This window comes from Papio anubis, chromosome 4 (assembly GCF_008728515.1).
Source record: "Papio anubis isolate 15944 chromosome 4, Panubis1.0, whole genome shotgun sequence".
Lineage (NCBI taxonomy): Eukaryota > Metazoa > Chordata > Mammalia > Primates > Cercopithecidae > Papio > Papio anubis.
This window is the reverse complement of record NC_044979.1, coordinates 157,779,796-157,801,516: the sequence shown is the minus strand read 5'-3', so window position 1 is coordinate 157,801,516 and position 21,721 is coordinate 157,779,796. Positions and strand designations below refer to the sequence as shown.

Genomic DNA, 21,721 nt, shown 5'->3' with positions numbered 1-21,721 from the left:
CTTCCAGATTGGATGTCATTATTTGCTTTAGAACTGGCATGCACAAACCATGACATTGTTTGCCAGTCACTTGAGAGCACTCTGGGATCCAGCAGCTCCTCACATAGTTCCAGAGTCAGTCCCAGAGGGAAAAATGTCAGCTTGTGAATATTTTCTCCATATTCCCCACATAGCGCAATCCTTTATAAATCATTTGCATTTTATTATGGAACTCTTTGGGGGCACTGCCATCCCTGTTAGTTTCTCTGACATCATCTTGGACAGCATGGGTATTTCAGGTGTCAAGATCATTTTATGCCCTTCTGTCATAGTAGTACCTTCAGGTAATGTACTGTAACAAGGCAGTAAAAAGTGGAAATTCCCTAGTCCAAAATTCTAGTAGGCATTGGGAGGCACTCGCAGGCTTTTTTCATAAGCCTGAGTAAACATTCTACAAAGGGCTATCAAGAGCAGAATTCATCCCTAACAACGTTCTAGCTTCTACTCTGCATTCTGTGGGCTTAGGCAGGTACCCATTTACCATATCATATTGAATTTACATTACTTGAAGGGTGGTAATGTAGTTTGGATGTACCCTCTAAATCTCATGTTGAGACGTAATCTCCAGTGTTGAAGGTGGGGCCTGGTGGGAGGTGTTAGGGTCACGTGGGAGGAACCTGCATAGCTTGGTGCTGTCCTCACAATGGTGAGTGAGTTCTCATCAGGTCTGGTTGTTTAAACACTTGTGGTACCTCCTTCACCCCACTATCCCTGTTGCCCCTGCTCTTACCATTGTATGTGCCTGCTCCCACTCACCTTCTGCCATGAAGTAGAAGCTCCCTGAGGCCTCCCTGAAGCCAGGCAGATTGCCAGTGCCATACTTGTACAGCCTGAAGAATCAAGAGCCAATTAATCCTCTTTTCTTTATAAATTACCCAACCTCAAGTGTTCCTTTATAGTAACACAAGAATGACCTAACACAGGTGGATTTACATGCCTTCTGTTTTATAGGACTAGGTAGAGGAAACATTCCACACTCAGATACAGTGTCCATTTCCATAATATGATCAAGAGAAAGAGAACCAATTCCTGTGAAGTGTGTTCAAATATGCTAAGTTTTATAATCTTACCAACCCTTGTATTTTTATGTTCCAGTTCCATAAACTTTTTTTTTCTCCCCCACACCATTTTATCTTCTCTATTGCAAAAGACTTTGGGTCCCCAGCCAGGGGTCTTATCAGGTCACTCTGGACTCTCTGTGAATTGCTGTCTCGATTAACCAGTATAACTATTGTCCTAGGCAATTCCAGTTGAAGTTTCTTATTATAATCTTTACTTTCTGATCTTTTAAAATTCTCCAGCTGGGAGTGATACAGCAAACTGATTGGGTGCTGGGTGATATTGGGGGAACAGAAAGGTCTCCCTTTGTTTCACCCAGCTGTTTACAGTGTTGCATTAAGACCTTTGTTTTAACCCTATCAATTTTCATTTTATTTAACCTATATCTTATAAACTATCTAAAGATTTCCACCACACTGGGGTGAATTTCATGACTCTCTCCTTTCTTGAATCTCTAGTTTCATCTCAACAATGTTTTCTTCCTTCACTTTATTTTTAGTAATCATTTAAGTATTTTCATCTTACAGGGATGAATTATTTCACTCTCCCTTTTGCCTTTCCCCATTCCCTTGTTAATTAACCTAAGGTTTTTTTCTTTTCTTTTTTTTTTTTTTTTTTTTTTTTTTTTGAGATGGAGCCTTGCTCTGTCACCCAGGCTGGAGTGCAGTGGCGTGATCTGGGCTCACTGCAAGTTCCATCTCCCGGGTTCATGCCATTCTCCTGCCTCAGCCTCTCAAGTAGCTGGGACTACAGGTGCCTGCCACCACACCCAGCTAATTTTTGGTAGAGATGGGGTTTCACCGTGTTAGCCAGGATGGTCTCAATCTCCTGACCTCGTGATCCGCTTGCCTCAGCCTCCCAAAGTGCTGGGATTACAGGCGTGAGCCACCAAGCCCGGCCTAATTAATCTGACATTTTTATTAGCATGTATAAGATCCCTGAAGAGAAGCTGAGACAGCAAATTTGATAAGGCTTCTCAAACTGTTGTTCAATTCTGTGGGAGCAATTTCATGTGTAGTGTCCATGTAAAAGAGGCTCCCTTAACCATAGTATTTACCATCATCTGAGTAACTGGAATATTCAGGGGGTGAATATCTCTGTCATCATGAAGCCAGGACCACATATTTTGCATATAAAAGCATATCAGCTCCTTCAACTCAGGTGCTCCACTTCACATTTATAGGGGGGATCAGACAGTTCCTCTTCTGAAGGTAAACAAATCTTACTGTGGCTTTTATCCAGTCTGCTAGGCTGGCTGTTCCCTCAGGAATATCTTCCTGCATGTCTGGATTATATATCTTCATCTGCCATCGTTCTATAGCAAGCCATGGGTCCTGCATCAACACAAACATTCTCTTCAACTCTGTGCACTTAAAAGATACTGCTTCTAAATTGGCTACTATTAGGGTCCATTTTAGTAAAGGTTCCTCAGGAAGCTGATGATATCTATCTACAAAATGGAACAATTACTTCACACTGTGTTCTGTGGTTTTAGTCATCACTTAGTTTTGCCCTTCCCACACATTGACTACTTTCTTGGTAACCACAGGTCTTGGAGGTACTTTTTCTTATTCTTGCATAATTTTGCCTTTAAGGGATGGCTCTGAGGCTAGTGGCCAAAGCTCAGACTCACTAAAATCTAAGTTTGGTATGATATCAAGGTCAGACCCAGTACTTTCCTTTAGTTTCATTTTAGCTAATACAGATAACAATAAGCAATGTGAGCTCGAAGATGATGAGGTTAATAAATTTGGAAATGAGAGCTTTACTTCTCATGAAGGGCTGAAGTCTGTAGGGTGGCCATTCTGACAGGCTGGGAAGCACAGCCTTGGCCAGAAGCCAGAACCAGACACTTTGATAGAGGGTCAAAGGGAATGGGAATTTATGCTGAGTGAGGTGGTTGAATATACATATTTAATAAGCTATAGGAAGAAATGAGAAAAGTGCACAGGTGGAATTAATCCCAGAGTGGAGTTTTTGGCCATCTGATATCAGAAGGTGAAACAGAGGATATAAAACTCCTACGGCTCAATCTCCTCGGACTAACTAGAACCACACTGTGGTCAGTGATTTCTTACTAGGCTGAAAAAGAAGGGTACCATCAGGTGGTTTGTTGACATCAGTGCTGGAGTCTTGGAAAAAACTAGTTTCTGTGGATCCCTTAGGGAAAAAAGGCTAATGATGGCTAGTGAAGGAGGGGGTAAAACAATGTATATCTAACCTCCTGATATGGTTTGGCTGTGTCCCAATCAGATCTCATCTAGAATTCCCACATGTTGTGGGAGGGACCTGGAGAGAGGTAGTTGAATCATGGGGACGGATCTTTCTCTTGCCGTTCTCATAATAATGAATAAGTCTCATGAGATCCGATGGTTTTATAAGGGGAGGTTTCCCTGCACAAGCTCTCTCTTTGCCTGCTGCCATCCATGTAAGACATGATTTGCTCCTCCTTGTCTTCTGCCATGTTTGTGAGACTTCCCCAGCCACATGGAACTGTAAGCCCATTAAACCTCTTTTTTTTTTTTTTGTAAATTGCCCAGTCTCAGGTATGTCTTTATCAGCAGCATGAGAACGGACTAATACAACCCCCCACACTAACGCAAAGCAGGCAAGCCCCATAATTGTGGCTTAGCTTGGGAGGATTCTTGGCTTTACCCAGGAAATTATTTAAGTGAGGGCTGATGGTGTGATACACCAACTCTTATTGAAGCAGCAGTATACAACAGCAGCAGAGATACTGCTCCTTGTGGAACAGGGATACTCCTTAGGCAGTATGCTCAGAGTAGCAGTTCAGAGGCAGTTCTGCAGTTACATTTATACTCATTTTTAATAACGTGCAAATTAAGGGGAGAATTATGCAGAAATTTCTAGAAAAAGGGTGGTAACTTAGAGGTTGTCAGGTTGTTGCCATGGGAAGGAATGGTAACTTTTGGGTGTTGCCATGGCTATAGTAAAATGACATGGCAAACTGCTGGGTGTTTCTTATGAAAAGCTGCTTCTGCCCCATCTCTGTTTTAGTTAGTCCTTAATTTGGTCTGATGAAGCCTCGTCTCCAGAGTTGAGTCCCGCCTTGTACCTCAATACTGTCATAGCTGAGAATTCAGTTTTCAGGGTTACTCTGGGATCCCCTTGGCCAAGACATGGCACATTCAGTCATTTAGGGGGTTAGAATTTTACTTTTCTTTCTCACAAGGGTTGACTATTTCACTCTTTTCCTATTAGTTTGCATTTCCTTAGTTGGTGCACATCCAATGAACCAGCTCCCCCCAGGAGATGTATCTATTTCTAAATTCCACTGGTGACTGTTATCTTTAGTAACTGATATCAGCATAACAGCAGCTCCATACCAAAGGTGACTACATGGCCACCCAGGAATCAAAAATCCTTTATTCTTCACCTTTTCATGTTTTCTCTCCCAAAACCCAATGTTTCCATGAGCCAGGGCATTCTAGAAAATCTCCACTCTCTGACAGCAATTGCTTTGGAGAAATTCTCAGACTGTGTTTTCCTTTGCTCTCACACTGCAACCATCAACACAGAAGACTTCTGTGACCAAATGTGTGGAAGTTTCTCCCCAACCACAAGCAGTGGACACCAATGGTATCCACAAATTCAGTTCCAACACTGTCTACCTGGAGATAGCTCCTAGTTTTCCCATTTTAATAAAATTTATGGGTTGCTCCGTAGCAGTATACCTGCATAAAATGTGTTTACAATAATACTAAGCAGGTGGAAAGGAAAACTATAGTTTAAAAAATAATTTATAATTTATTGTTTTTGCATCAGGGTATCTGCAAATATTTTATTATCTAAGAGTATTTAAGCATACTATTTTATATTATACTAGGCAATTGGGAATTTGAAGAAATATTTCAAAATTTATAAAATTTATGTCCTCCTACAAAATGACAATTGTGTACGAAAATGACAATTGTGTACGAGCAATTTGGAGAGAAATCACTGAAAACGTGAAATAAAACCTAAAAGTGGCCAAATCATGCAATGCAAAAATACTTAAAATTTTCAAAATTAAATAATAGGTAATTATTTAATTTTAGCCATTGTGCTAGACATTTGTTTTACAAAGGTGCATCAGGTTTGTTACTAGCCACTGTAGGGTCCTCAGTTCTTGTCTTTTTGGAAGAAAGAATTCAGCCAAGAGACATGTAACAAGACTAAGTAGTAGCAGAGTTTATTCAAAGTGACAGTACACTCTGAATGCTGAGTTAGAGCAGGCTGCTGGAGAGAATTAGCCAGCATAGGCTGACACTGGGAACCCCCTTTATTGGGTGTCTCTTACATTATGATTAATGAAAGGGGTACAAAGGGATGCTACTAACAAGCATTTTTTGGTTGGTCTCCTGGGCATGTATGCATTGTGGCTGTATGTGCTAATGCATACATTGCATATCTCATTAGCATGCTAAATCTTTAGCCAGGGGTGTTTTTATTTCCCCCCTATTATAATGAGCAAAAGACTACTGTAGGGTGAGTTTTTTGTTTTGTTTTTTGTTTTATTTGAGATGGAGTTTCATTCTTTTTGCCCAGGCTAAAGTTCAGTGGCATGATCTTGGCTCACCACAGCCTCCACCTCCTGGATTCAAGTGATTCTCCTGAGTAACTGGGATTACAGGCATGTGGCACCATGCCCAGCTAATTTTGTGTTTTTAGTGGAGACAGGGTTTCTCTATGTTGGTCAGGCTGGTCTCAAACTCCTGACCTCAGGTGATCCTCCTGCCTTGGCCTCCCAAAGAGCTGGGATTACAGATGTGAGCCACCGCCATCTTGCCAAGGGTGAGTATCTAAAGGAGTGTGCATGCTCATCAGCGGGGAGAGTTCCTATCATGGTTATCTCTGACTAGGGCCTGATAAATCCCTATCAGGGTTGGATGAGCCCAGTCCACAAGGCCAGAAGTTACTATTGTAGTCATTATTTTTGGCTGTCAGTGGGCGGCACTGACTATCCGTGGGCAACACCTCTGAGGATTTCTTTTCCAGGGGCTCCCCTTCTGGCTCATATCTGGCTCTCTGCCTATTCTAATAAGCTGACTTGTTCATTCCTCACAGGAAGCATTAAATCTTTGGAGAGAGAAAAACAAGTTAAATAAAGCTTGGTGTATGCTCTGATTGCAAATATTAATTAGAGTGTGCTACAAGAACACTGGATAAGGACATCAAACCCAATCTCAGGAGGGTTAAAAAAATCTAAATATGTTTCAGAATACTAATAATGAGCAGTGATCTAAAGTTCATGTTAAACAGAAAGTCCATGAGGCTGGGGACACTGCTTGAAATGACTTAGGCTGAATGAATATCATGTAGTATTAACAAAGCAAGTGACCATAAAAGCCCTTTGCAAAACTGGAAACATTCCATATAACTAAACAATGAACTTTGTAGAGGTGGCTATAGGATATCAAGGGATGGCTAAAGATTAGACTTATAGAGATGAGCAGGACCTTGATCATGTAGAATTTGATGAGCTGGATCTGTGGTTTCTTGTTTTTTGAAGTAATTAAAGGCCTTTTGTTTTGTTTTGTTTTGTTTTTGTAAATGGGGAAAGCCACTATATCGTCTTGGTGTCCTGTTATTGTGTGCCAAAAATGGATTCTTTCTGATTTAATGCTGACAATTTGTGTCACAGTATTGCCTTTTCAGTTCCTATTGATTTCTAGTCCATACTTTCAGCAGATATTTCAAGTCTTTATTTTAAAAAAGCATGCTATTCTATCATCATTTCACTAATAAAAATGGTGAACAATAGTATACCTTTAATAAGATCTCTAGAACATTCTCATTCCTCAGACAAGCCAAAATAATAGTGGTCATAAGATGACAAAGTAATAGTACCGAATGACATAATGTGGTTTTATGATGATATGTGAAATATGCATTATTTTTGGCCTATATAACCATTATTCCAAAAATCTTACACATTTTTGTCTTAAACAATGCTATATAAATACAAATTGTGCTACTTTTCTTTCACATTATTTATTATATAGGGCTTCAGGTTATGCTAAATTTTAATACTGCTATTTTAGGAAAAAATATATTTTTGTTACATGCAGAATTGAAAGAGAACCTATGACTTGTTTTCCTGTCTTGACAAGCCATGAGTTCATGTTCTTCTGGGATCCCAGCCAAGAAGATGGTGATATTCAAATAATGTTGTTTCCCTGTTGTGATATTTATTATTCAATTAATTTTTTGATGCTTTCATCTCCTATGGGCAGGAGTAGTAAGAAATCCCTTAATTAGTTTCCATTTCACATAGCACTGCTTCGGGTAATCTTAGAAAACAAATTTTAAATAATTTTTTTTTAAATCTATATTCTACCTTATACACTTTACCATTTTTGAAAATATGATTGAGTAAAATACTAGTCAGAATGAAATTATTCAAGCTTTTGTATCAATTTCTTTTAGTTTTGTAACATTTTAGGCTTTTCATTTTATACAATTTAAGACTATGATGATAAAATTTTCAATTTCTTCCAATGATATAAATGCTGTGATATTTTCTGGGTATTCTGGTCCATCCCCGGTGTCAACGGTTACAGACACAGGTTAATTAGAATTTTTCTTCCTTAAAAATAAAATCATGGGTAATAACAACAGAATTGACTGCATATTGACTTGTAAGCGTCTGATTATATCTCTGAAAGTTCATTGGTTTAGTTATTGACATGATCAGTATTAGATTACAAGCACTTGAAGCCATTATTTCAAGTGTTTTAATATTAGGTTTAGTTGTTCATTCAATAATATAGGTACAAAGGTTACTGAGGTTTATATATTTGAAAGAATTAGTACAACTTCACAAAGTATATTCACATAAGGATTTAACAAAGGCTAGTAATGTAATACACTAAGGATTTAACAAAGGCTAGTAATGTAATACAGTAAGGATTTAACAAAGGCTAGTAATGTAATACAGTAAGAGAAGAAGAGTTCATGTACATTTGAGAAGACACAGAAGACTTCCTCGACAATTCCCCAAGATCCTTTGTATTCCCACAAGGACTCTAATCTTCTTGAAATTGAACCAACAAGATTTTTGTGATAAATCTTGACTTGGAGAGCACTCAAGGAAGCAGATGTTTCCTGTGGGGGCTTTTATATCCGTCTAGTCATGTAGCCAAGACATACTTTCTGACCACCTACATCGGTTGGTTAGCAAAATCCAGACTCAGAGAAACAAAGCATAAATGATACAGTGTGTTAGGACTCCCCAAGAATATTCTTAGAGCCAATAATTAATTAGAAGGAGTAACAAAATTTGTTATATTATAGTGTAAATATAGTATTATAGTAAAATTATTAAGATTAAAAATAAGCAAAGAGAAAAGACATATGGGCCAAAGTGTAGTAGAAAGCAGGCACGAGCTCCCACATGTCTTCTCTCAATGAAATTACCCGGTGGGCTTATTTCTCCCAGTAAGACTGTATGCCAATGTGTCACAAGTCTTCCCAACCAGGAAAGCACACCTGAGCCGGGTGATCCAAGTGTTTTATTGAGAGTCATTTACTTATGTATGCAGCACCTATGTGCCTGACCTCAGATACTCAGACTTCACTCACAAAGAGCAAAAACAGCAATTGATTATAGATCACATTGTTAATAAACTATCTGATAAAACTAGTGTTCTGTGCCCAAATGTGTCAGCAAAAACACTGTTATTAGGCAGGATATTTCAGGAGCTCAGAACTCATCTCCCAGAACCCAGGTGAGGGCCAGTTGCAAAGACTGGCCTTTCTTGGGAGCGTGTAGGGTTGAAGCAAACCCGACTTGCTGAATTAACTCTTTCTTGTGCATACGGATTTCTAAACAAATAATTTGCAGGTGAGAAAAAAAAAAAAGACCAGAGAAAGAATTGATACCTTAATAACAACCTAAAAGACAAATCAACCCATTTCAACATGTGTATTTTATTTGAAGCATTATAGAAACACTAACTATATAGGGGTGTGTGTGTGTGTGTGTGTGTGTGTGTGTATATGCACATGTGACATTTATGAAGCAATTAACAAAATGTTAGCTGGATATTTTACAATTCTTTTAACTCTTAGTTTCTGGGGTACATGTGTAGATTTGAGATGTAGGTAAATTATGTGTTGTGGGGGTTTAGTGTACAGATTATTTGGTCACCCAGATAATAAACATGGTACCCAATAGGTAGTTTGTCAGTACCCACCCTCCTCCCACTCTTCACTCTCAAGTAGATCCTTAATATCTATTGATCCTTTCTTTCTGTCCATAAGGCCTCAATGTTTAGCTCTCGCTTATAAGTGAGACCGTGAGGTATTTGGTTTTCTGTTCCAATGTTAGTTTGCTTAGGATAATGGTCTGCAGCTTGTTGTTGCAAAGGACATGATCTCATTCATTTTTAAGGCTGCATCGTATTCCATGGTGTATATGTATTACATTTTCTTTATCCAGTCTACCATTGATCAGCATCTAGGTTAATTCTATATCCTTGTTATTGTGAATAATGCTGTGATGAACATACATGTGCGAATATCTTTATGGTAGAACAATTTGTATATTGAGTATATACCTAATAATGAGATTGTTGGGTCCAGTGCTTCCCATGGTGGCTGAACTAATTTACATTTCCATCAGCAGTGTATGTAAGTGTTCCCTTTTCTTTGCAACCTTGGCAGCATTTGTTATTTTTTGACTTTTTGATAATGCCATTCTGACTGGTGTGAGATGGTATCTTATTGTGGTTTTGGTTTGCATTTCTCTGATGATTAGTAATGTCAACTACCTGGATTTTAAAAAGCATAATAATCATATTTTGCTTATATGACAGGAGTTGTTATTTTTAGTTATGTATGCATAAATATTTAGAAATTTAAAGTAGATATCTGTGATTTTTTAAAAACTAATTTGAAGTTCAAGAGGGTGAGAGAGTAGAAATTAAACAATTTGTGGCATGAAATGATAATTGTTATAGTTATGTGACACACTAGGGCTTATTACACTCTGCCATAATAACATGTCTAGAAATTTGCATATGAAAAGAAATCTGAATATTAACAAGATACATTATTACAAATAATTTCAATAGTTTGAATATGTACTAAGTATAATGATAAATCATTGCCAAGTTTGTTACATGCTGTAGAGTTACTAAGGTTTCATAAGAAACTATATTTTTTTTTATTTTTTGAGACAGAGTCTCACTATGTTGCCCAGGCTGGAGTGCAGTGGTGCCATCTTAGTTCACTGCAACCTCCGCCTCCTGGGTTCAAGTGATTCTTCTGCCTCAGATTCCCGAGTATCTGGGATTACAGGCACACGCCACCAGGCCCGGCTGATTTTTGTATTTTTAGTAGAGACGGGGTTTCACCATATTTGTCAAGCTGGTCTTGAACTCCTGATCTCATGATTTGCCCACCTCAGTCTCCCAAAGTGCTGGGATTACAGGCGTGAGCCACCGCACCTGGCCTAGAAACTGTATTTTTAAAACCCATTTCGAAGTATGTAGACATGAAGTAATGTAGTATCTTTAAAATATTCAGAAAAATAAAAGGGGACCAGGGCTAAGATGAAACATGTTCTGCAAAATGTTGGTAGTTACCAAGTTCTGGTATGTATATAGGAGTCTATTCACAATCTAATTTTGTGTGTCTCTTTAAAAAGTAATAAAAATCAAAGAATATTGAAATTCAGAATAGAATGAGCAGGTTTCCCCGACATGCGATGCAAATATAATGCATTGTTATTTCTCAAATTTTTTAAGAAACTGATAAATAGTTTGTATTATGTTACATTTTATGAGTTGGCATTTTTAACAAGCAATTAGTGCTAATTTCAAAATGAACAGTTTTAGTCTAACAGTAGGTATATAACTTCCCCTTGTTCTATTTCTAGTTTATAATGTGATACTACCTTACTTAATGTATTGAATCTTTGTGTTTTGATTTCCGTTCATTTATGTCAGAAGCATTGGGAGGAATAAAACATGATATTTCTGAAATCTTCTCCTTTGCCATGTGGAGGCATTAAAGTACCTTGTACTTTCCCTGTATTTGCTTATTAGTTTTCTGTACTTGTTATAATGTTTCCGCATTCTTCAAGTCTTGCTCTCACATGAATATTTCCTATTTTATTGGCATTTATGTTGATATTTTTATTAATGATCCTATCACCCCCACCACAAGTAGGTTTTTCTTCATTTTTTCATTTTCCACTGATTGTGTTTATGCTTGCTTTCTGTTATTAACCTGAGTTTAATATGGATGCAAATGACCTGGTCACATTATGCTTTAATCTAAAGCCCCATCATAATCTCCTTAAAGCATGACAATAGATTTCTCAAAATTGCCTCTGCTATAAAATACATAGTTATACTTTGACTTATTCTTCCTCTTTATCCACTGTATCTAATTAACCAGTAACTAATTGTTTTAAGCTTTATTATAGCTTCTCTTTTGTTTTTACTTTCCTCTGCTACACCTATCTAATCCTATCCACAATTTCATACTCTTACCACGAGACCATTTTCATCACTTATTCATCAATACTTGTGCTAGGTATTTTCTGTGTGTCATTTATGTAAGAATCTACTGTTTAAAAATTGTTGATTTTTAAAAATATCGATTTCAGAGGATACATGTGCAGGTTTGTTATATGGCTATGTTGTGTGAAGCTGAGGTTTAGGCTTCTACTGAGCTTGTCACCCAAATGGTGAACATAGTGCCCAATAGGTAGTTTTTCAACTTTTGCCCTCTGACATCTCCTCCTCCTTTTGGAGTCCCCAGTGTTCATTGTTTCTATCCTTATGTTCATATCTACCCAATGCTTAGCTTCCACATCTAAGTGAGAACATGAAGTCTTTAACTTCTATTTCTGAGTTAATTCACTTAGGAGAATAGCCTCACGTTGATTTATGTTGCTGCACAGAATATGATGATGTCCTTTTTTATGACTGTGTAGTATTCTGTGGTGTCTATGTACCACATTTTCTTTATCCAATCAACTGTTGATGAGTACTTATGTTGATACCATGTCTTTGCTATTGTGAATAGTGCTGAAGTAAACATATGAATGCAAGTGTTTTGTTTTGTTTTTCCTTTGGTAAATTAATTTTTTTCTAATTAATTTCTAATTAATTTTTAAATTTCTTTTCCTCTGGCTATATACTCAGAAATGGAATTGCTGGTTCAAATGGTAATTTTATTTTTAGTGCTTTGGTTTGTATCTATAGTATGCCATTCAAAAATTCAAAATTTAAAGAACTTGAACCTTCATAAATACATTTAGTTTTTAGTTTTTATTTCCATAGTGTACTCACATATTTTGATAGAAATTGTAAGTTGAAAGGATCCTCTTTTGCTTACAGTGGCATGTACTTCATTCAATCTATGTTTTATTCTTTTATATAAACTTCATGAGATAACATACATAAAAGTTCTTTTCTGATGATAATACCAGCAGCTTCAGATAAAAATCCTTCCAGCACTTACAGATAAATCCATTATAGCTTCCCTTATTCCTTTTGGATTATATAACTGTTCACTAAAATAAAATACAAAATATTTTACAATATGTTTTAGTATTTTTAATATGCGTGGCAAAATGTATTAAGTATATTTGAAGGCCATGGTTTTAGAGTTCTTACTATTTAGCTACTCTAAATTTGTATTTATATAGTAAAAATAATGTTCTATTAAACAACATAGATCTAGGCAATAATTAGAAAAATAATCATCACAAAGAATGTATTTTCAAAACAAATTACCTTAATCAAACAATTTGCTTAGTACTGATTTTTACATTTTTAATTCTATTTTTGCTATTATAGTTTAACAAATAAAATCACTATCAATGTCATTTTATAATATAATCAATATCATTTTTATAAAGCTGGATTAAAGAGATTTCTGAGAAAGAGAAAATGCTTAGATAAGGAGTAGTGATTACTTGTGATGAGTATGTTTTACACTTTCCTCTCCTCTGTCTACATGCTTACATTTTTTGAGAAGTTATACCAATATCTATGAATGAAAGAAATGCATGGAGGCATTAAATAAACTATCTTTTTTTTAAATTTTAACAGATTAAAGAGATCAATACTTCAGTTACAACAAAAATGTAATTTATAACTATTAATGTAACATGTTTATTTTCATTTTCATGTGAACACAAATACAAAGTAAAATACAAAGATGATGTTATTGGCAATGCCTTTATGCATTATTTCTGTTATTTTTCTGGTTGTTACCTTGACAATCAAAAATGAGATTTTAAAATTTTTATCTAATACAGACAAGATTATGGTTGTAAATATGTTAATTAGACATCCATAGATTTCTGGGTTGCATATGATAACAAGTTAATATCATTTATCAGTCATATACTACTTACTTATAGGAATCTTAAACAGATAATGGTAATATTGCATTAGTTCCATCTAATACATTATACATAATATAATTTATTTATAGAAATCATAATTATGATATTTATTTGTAGGAAATTCCTATAAATTTAATAAATTGCATATAATATAATTTATAGGAATCTATAAATAATTATTGTATTTATTTATAGGAATAAATTATATTCCTATAAATATTCCTATATATTATAGGAATATAATTTATTTATAGGAATCATAAACAGATTACGATAATATTGTATTTGTTCCAATCTAAAAGAAAATAAAATGTAAGTTAAGTGATATACCTAAGAATATTTCCATGGATATTATAACTGCGTCCCAAATTACCAAGGATGAAACTAATTTGAAATATTTGTCAAAAATACATAGACTTTTTAAACTTAAAAATAGAACTTCCTTCTTCTGCTTATGGCTTCACATTCTTCTGTCTGTACACACTTCAAACCTCTTTTTATTAGGTAACAATTTGAAGAGAATTTTTATAGGACTAAAATTGTATTCCAAGAGACTCGTGTGATTAAGAGGCATAGAAGAAAAGTTAAATATAAAACAGACTACAATTATGGGAAGGTACATAAAATAAACTGTAACACCAAAATAAAGAAAGATTACTAGAGAAGTTATGTTTGTTTGCATCTATTTAGTGACTATTTGGTTGTCTTTATGATCAAGTTCTCATTAGAATAAAAAATGTAAAAGTAATATAAAGCTCTCTCTTATTAGTCATGCCAGCTGGTAGGGAGTAGAATATCAAGTTATGATTACATATTCTGTCTATCTCTATAGACCGTCATATACTTTATATATTAGTATGGACAATTACAAAGTAATATAGGATTGGTATACAGATGTACAGCTAACTCTCAACTTCTTAATTATATTTCAGAATTAAGTGGACGATTAAAGAAGATTTAGTTAGCTTTTATGAACTTTGAATAGGGTATTAATAACACAGAAAATTTGGGTCTGTGGTGGGAGGGGCTGCTGTGCAGGTCTGTGTCATGCCCTGGAGGCATTTCCCCCATTGTCCTTGTATTAGCATTCTGCTTCTCTTTACTTATGCAAATTTCTGCAGTCAACTTTTATTTCTCCCCAGAAAATGGGTTTTTCTTTTCTACCACGTGGTCAAGCTGCAAATTTTCCAAACTCTTATGCTCGCTTCCCTTTTAAACATGTTTTAAACATGTTCCCTTTTAAACATGTTCCAATTCTCTAGGAAGTTCCAAACTTTCGCACATTTTCCTGTCTTCTTCTGAGCCCTCCAAATTGTTCCAACTTCTGCCTGTTGCTGAGTTCCAAAGTCACTTTTACATTTTCAGTTATCTTTTTAGAGTTCCCCGCTCTCCTGGTACCAATTTTCTGTATTAGTCCATTTTCATAATGCTGTAAATAACTACCTAAGACTGAGTAATTTTTGAAGAAAAGAGGTTTAATTGACTCACAGTTCCACAGTGCTGGGGAGGCCTCCATTATGGCAGAAGATGAAGGGGAAGTGAGGCATGTCTTACATGGCAGCAGGAGGGTGGGGTCGGGGGGACTGCCAAACACCAAGTCTTATGAGAACTCAGTTACTAACATGAGAACAGCATGGGGGAAACTGCCCCCATGATTCAATCACCTCCCACCAGGCCCCTCCTTTGACACCTGGGGATTACAATTTGAGATGAGATTTGGGTGAGAATACAGAGCCACACTATATCATATACCTTGAAATATACCTATGGCTATGTAAACATGCAATTTTAAGGTATCATACATTAGCCCTCACTTGGTAAACTGGCTACAGTAAATAGCAGTTATATACGTAAAACATACTTTTAAAATTTGAATCCATAGACCCTTAGAAAATTCCAGAGCCATAGCTTTAATTTTGAGGATTTTTGGCAAGATGATACGTTTCTTTAGCTAACATCTCTGTAGTGGTTAATGTTAAATGTCAGCCTAACTGGGTTAAGGGATATCCAGACAGCTGATAAAAAATTATTTCTGGGTATCTCTGTGAGTGTATTTCCAGAAGAGATTGACATTTGAATCATGGACTGAGTAAGAAGGATCTACCCTTATCAGTGTGGATGAGCATGACCCAATCCACTGAGGGACTGGATCAAACAAAAAAGCAAGGGAATCATTACAGTTCTCCAGACAAAACAAAAAGAGATAGATAGATATTGGAGAGAGACAGAGAGAGAAAGGGAATTTATTATGGGAATTGACTCACACGATTATGGAGACTGAGAAATTCCATGATGTGCCACCTTCTGGAGCTGAGATATTTGTATTCTTCTGCTCTTAGGCATCAGAACTCCTAGTTTTCCAGTCTTGGACTCTGGGGCTTAAATCAGCAGCCTTCTAGGTTACCAGGCCTTTAGACTCAGATAAATTATGCTACCAACTTTCCGGGCTCTACAGTGTGCAGGTGGCATGTCATGGAATTTCTCAGCCTCCATAATTGTGTGAGTTAATTCCCATACTAAACTCTGTTTCTCTCTCTGTCTCTCTCCAGTATCTATCTATCTCTTTTTGTTCTGTCTAGAGAACTTTAATGATTACAGTCTGTACCTCTCTGAACAATTTTCTATCAGGAAACAGACTATTTCCATGATTATAATTTATTTTGAATTATAATCAAAATATTGCTGTAGTTACTCACTTGATTATCACTGTGTTTTAAGAGAAGCCTTGACCAAATCTCAGGAGAAAGTGCTGGCTGTTTGCTAAGATCTTAATTTGTTTCTTGATTCCATTTTTATGGCAAAAATTACAGTATTCAAAATATTAAGAGGGAAATATTAATTGTTTATTCAACATTCTTTAGTTTTCTTCTAAATCTAATAATAATTATCATATATTATCTACAAAATTTTCAAAATTCTTACAAAACAACTCAAAAAATCCCTTTTAATTTCATGCATTATTCAATTTTGCAACAAGGAAAGAGGAAAAAGGTTTTAGCTATTCAGGTTCAAGCTTTATTGATAAAATTTGATCATAGATTCTTCCCATTCAGAAGTTCTGACGACTGGACGTGGTAGCTCACGCCTGCAATCCCAGCACTTTGGGAAGTCGAGGTGCGCAGATTGCGTGAGGTCAGGAGTTTGAGATCAGCCTGGTCAAGATGGTGAAACCCCGTCTGTACTAAAAATGGAAAAATTAGCCGGTCATGGTGGCACACACCTGTAGTCTCAGCTACTCAGGAGGCTGAGGCAGGAGAATCACTTTAACCTGGGAGGCAGAGGTTGCAGTGAGTCAAAATCATGTCATTGCTCTCCAGCCTGGGCCAGAGAGCGAGACTTGTCTTAAAAAATAAATAAATAAATATTGAGAATAATTTTACCTATTTTTCTAATTGCAAAACAGTGGAAATAATTATCCTGCTTTAGAGTAGAATGTAAACAATGAAGATAATAACATATATTTGTTCCCTCCTATGTTGCCAGTTAGATATATTATTTCTTGAAACAAACCTTGCTACCCCTATTATGACCTAATAAGACATTATTATTTCCCGTTTCCAGAAGAAATAAGTATTGTCACATGACAAAGAGCAAAAAGTCTTGACCTGAGGACAATATTATTGAGGAATGCCTTGGTATGCACGGCAGCTACATTAATTTCTAATGATAATCATACCTCCAAATGTCTGTCTGTCTTTATTTTTTCTACTCAAAACTAGGAAGTATGTGTTTCACTGTCAGCATATATAAAACTGAGTAAATAAAACTCAAAAAATGTAAAATATATATTCTACTTGCTTTTATGTGTATGTAATCATTTTTCTTTGTTAATTACTTGAATGTATGATCTTTACTGAACTTTTAAGAAACTTTCTGTGTCCATTTACTTAATTTTAATATTCAGACTGTATACCCAATTGGTACAATGTACACTTTTCAGGTGATGATTAAGAGCCCAGACTTCAACACTGCACAATATATTTATGTAACAAAATTACAATTATATTCCCTAAATTTATCAAAATAAATAAATAAATAAATAAATAATTTTGCTTGGGAAAAAATAAACAATCCTAACTAGGTTTTGTTTGTTTGTTTGAGACAGGGTCTCACTCTGTCACCCAGGCATCTTGGCTCACTATAACTTCCTCCTCCCTGGCACAAAGGATTCTTCCACTTCAGCTTCTGGAGTAGCTGGGACTACAGATGTGCTCCACCACACCAGGCCAATTTTTTCTTTTTTTTCTTTTCTCTTTTTTTTTTTTTTTTGTAGAGATGGGGTTTCACCATGTTGCCCAGGCTGGTCTCAAACTCCTGAGCTCGAGGAATTCCTCCTCATTGATCTCCCAAATTGCTGGGATTTCAGGCATGAGCTACTGCACCAGGCCCCAAATATATTTTACTATACAACAGAGGAAAAGAGAAATATAATTATCATAGCTCATTATTAACATGTAAATAAATATGTAAACAAAGTAAGAACTTATAAATGTCATTAGTACACAGACACCAACGGTTTCGAAAGAGCCAATTTGCTTGTAAAACATAATGATAACATGTTGACATTTCAGCACATTCAGGTGGTGAAAAGTAAATACAAGAATACATGGAAATACACAAGTCTATGTGATACAATGAAGGGACATTATTTTGCCTTTTATAATTTTAAAGCATTTTATATAAAGACAATCTATAGAGCTTTCCACCATACACTACATGTAAATTGTTAGATGCAGTTTTTTGTCTAATTTTTTACTCATATATATTTCTACTTAAGAAAATTGTTCAGCTGAGCTTTGCTATGTAAAGTTTGTGACTTTTTTTGTTTTCAAATAATTAATACTTAAATACAGAACATATGTAACTTCAAATTCGTATTTAAATTGTATAAATTAAAAATATAAAAGTTTTTGGATATAAAGTATACCTCAATAAAGTAATAAGGTTTTTTTTAACCAAAACTAAAAAAAAACAGAAAACATGTCAAAACATCAACATGAATAAGTTAAATGAGTGAATTTTTTTGTATATATTATTATACTTAAAGCTAAAAAACACAAATAGATTTTATAGATGGAGAAAGGTATATTATTTGAATATGGTGATAGCATTACCTTGCACTGTAATTGTGTCCTGTTGCAAATATATAGACCTAATAGCAAAGTATGCTCCAAGGAATTAAGATGTAGCATTATTGACCAGAAATATTTTCTACATTTTTTTTTCCAAATATGAGAGGCAGTCTCATTAAAACGTGTTACAAAATAATAATCTAAAATAGGCTTATTCTTTTGTTGTACAACATGGCTACCAAACTATGCAATTCAGAAGCTATAATTTTCAAACAAGTGAAAATACTGATGAAATTTTGTCATAGCATTTAATAATTTTTATTTTTAGTAAATGTTTTACTTAATGTTTATATTTTTCAGTGTTTTTTTCTTTGTATTCCAGGTTATATGTACCTGTACCTCGTGAGGTCTATACTCAAGTTTCAAAATAATGTCAAGAAAGCTCTTTAAAATAATGACCTATGGGAAATACAGTTATTTATCATAGGATATTTTGTTCCAAGTTATATACTCCAGATTTTTTGTGTCATACATGAGAGAAACTGATTCCTACAAAAGTTGAACAATTTGTTTAGGTCAGATAATTAAATGTTAAACTGTATCTAAGGTCGAGTTCATCTTATTTTTATGTATTACTTTGTTTTACAGCAACAACTACAACAATAAAATAGTGGTAAAACAACAGAGGCATAAAACAGCAACAGCAACAAAATAAGTCCAGATCTAGCAATTAGTGAGTGTTTACCATGAGTCAGTCAGTTTTTTGAACTCATATAATCCACTATTATATATTATTATAATTTTACTATTAATGACAAAATATAATTCAAAGTGCTTCATTTTACATGTGTATTTATTTTTGCTTCTTATATAAAGTTTAGAAATATTTTTGAAAAGACAAATCAGTAAATCATTTAGAGCTAACACTGTATTATATGTCATAAGCAAAACAAGGTTAAAACTAAACTGAAGGCAAAAGAATTATCCCTTCATAAATAAGTATAAGAAATAGTATAAAATGAAAATGTAAAATTATAAAACCATCTTATAACTAGTCTTGGAACAACTAGCTGTACACCACAGGCAAGTTACATGAGACATTATTGGTTTTCTCCCATTTAAACATTTCTGAATCTATGAGACTTATTTCTATAATATAATTACATATCCCTTTATCTGAGAAAAATGTCTTTGAATAAAATTTTTTATTAGTAAAATAGAAATGTGTTTGATGTAGTGTTAAAACCAATAAAATAAATGTTTGATTAGGCATGCTTTTCTAATATCTATCTTAAATTTGATATCACACAAATAGAATTTGATGTACTACAATGGACTATTAAATGTTTTCAAAGATTGGATGAGTGAAACATTCTTGTGTGTATACTCAGAATTAGGACAAGTCTGTTTTTTGTAGTTTTCAGTATGACATTTAAAGAATTCCTTCTGTCAAAAAAACTTGCAGAAATAGATTCAACAAAATATGCCTATATGGATTTAGGACTCCTCTTCCATTAAGCTAATTCATTTCATTGTACAAAGTTATCTTACAATTGCGTCTGTGAACTGTGGAAATGTCAGTGAATGTAATAGAGGAAACTCTCAGCAGATTGATCATGGCACGTAATTTTTAAATTACCCACATTATTGTGCTGGGCAGGATCACAGGTGAAGCTTATTTGAAATCACTGTTTCTTAGATAATTTGGAAAACCCTAAAAGGTCATAAGTCTCCAAATTGTGACTGAAAGTTAAAATATAAGTTAAAATGTTACAAAGAAATTAACCAAGACATATAATCATTTCTTGTTTTTTGATGGATAGTACCTTTGGCTTCTGTTGAGATATCTTTAAGTGTAAAGCCCAGTTGACTTAATTTTTAAATTACTAACATTTGCTATAGAACAGAAATGAGCATGGATAAATTAATATGTTTAATGAAAACTTTAAGTGCCTGGTCACAAATGTTTACTTACTAAAGACAGAGTTCTACACACAAAAAAATGAAGAGGCAGCATCACTGCTGTATGAGATGTTAACTGAAGACAATGGGTAAAAGCATGTGAATGGTATATAAAATGCATGAGGACAGTAAAAATATCTGTAACAATTTATATGCTCTATAAGATTAGAGACATATAGGCTGATTAAATAACTGGAGATTATATATGTGTGTATACACATACACACATATGTAAATATGCTCCTCAACTAACATGGAATTATATCCCAATAAACCATCACATATTGAAAATATTAAGTCAAAAACTCATTTAAAATGCCTAATCACCATCAAAATACCAATGATGTTCTTCACAGAAAAAAAAATTCTAAAATGTATATGAAATCATAAAAGACTCCAAATAGCACAATTCCGACTAAAAAGAACAAACTTGGAGGCATCACATACTATCTGACTTCAAATTATACTACAAAGCTATAGTAGTCAAGATAGCATAATACTTGCATAAAAACAGACATGGTGACCAATGGAACAAAGTAGAGAGCCCAGAAATAAATCCATGCATTACAGTCAACTCATTTTCAACAAAGGCACCAAGAACCTACCTTGGGGAAAGAAGGGTCTCTTCAATAAATGGTCCCGGGAAAACTGGATAATTATGTCCAGAAGAATGAAAACAAGACCCCTATCTCTCTCCTTATATAAAAATTAAATCAAAATAGATTAAAGATTTAAATGTAAAATCTAAAGCTGTGAAACCATTAGAAGAAAACACAGGAGAAATGCTTTAGGACATTGATTAGGGGAAAATTTATTGAGTATATCCTCAAAAGTGCAGGCAAGCAAAGCAAAAATTAACAATATTACATCAAGCTAAAAAGCTTCTGCACGGCAAAGAGAACAAGAAAGTGAAGAGACAACATACAGAATGGAAGAAAATGTTTGCAAACTATTTTTCTGACAAGAGGCTAGTACTCAGAGTACATGACAAACTCAAACAACTCAGTAGTAAAAACACAAATAGTCCAATTTAAAAATGAGCAAAATATCTAAATAGACATTTAAAAATATTACACACAAATGGCCAACAGATATATGAAAATTGTCCAATATCATTAATCATCAGAAAAATGCAAATCAAAACTAAAATGACATATCGTTATCACCCTATTTAAAATGAGTATCATCAAAAAGGCAAATAATAACAAATGCTGGTGAG

The 21,721-nt window shown here is 34.8% G+C and overlaps 1 long non-coding RNA gene across 1 annotated transcript in view; it reads left to right on the top strand.

Annotated features, from left to right (window-relative positions):
* LOC103882682 overlaps nucleotides 1-21,016 on the top strand; it is a 36,703-nt gene extending 15,687 nt beyond the window's left edge. Inside the window, exon 3 of the long non-coding RNA XR_644593.3 lies at nucleotides 18,923-21,016. This is a non-coding gene — a long non-coding RNA (uncharacterized LOC103882682). The remainder of the gene's footprint in view (nucleotides 1-18,922) is intronic.
* The last annotated feature ends 705 nt before the right edge of the window (nucleotides 21,017-21,721 follow it).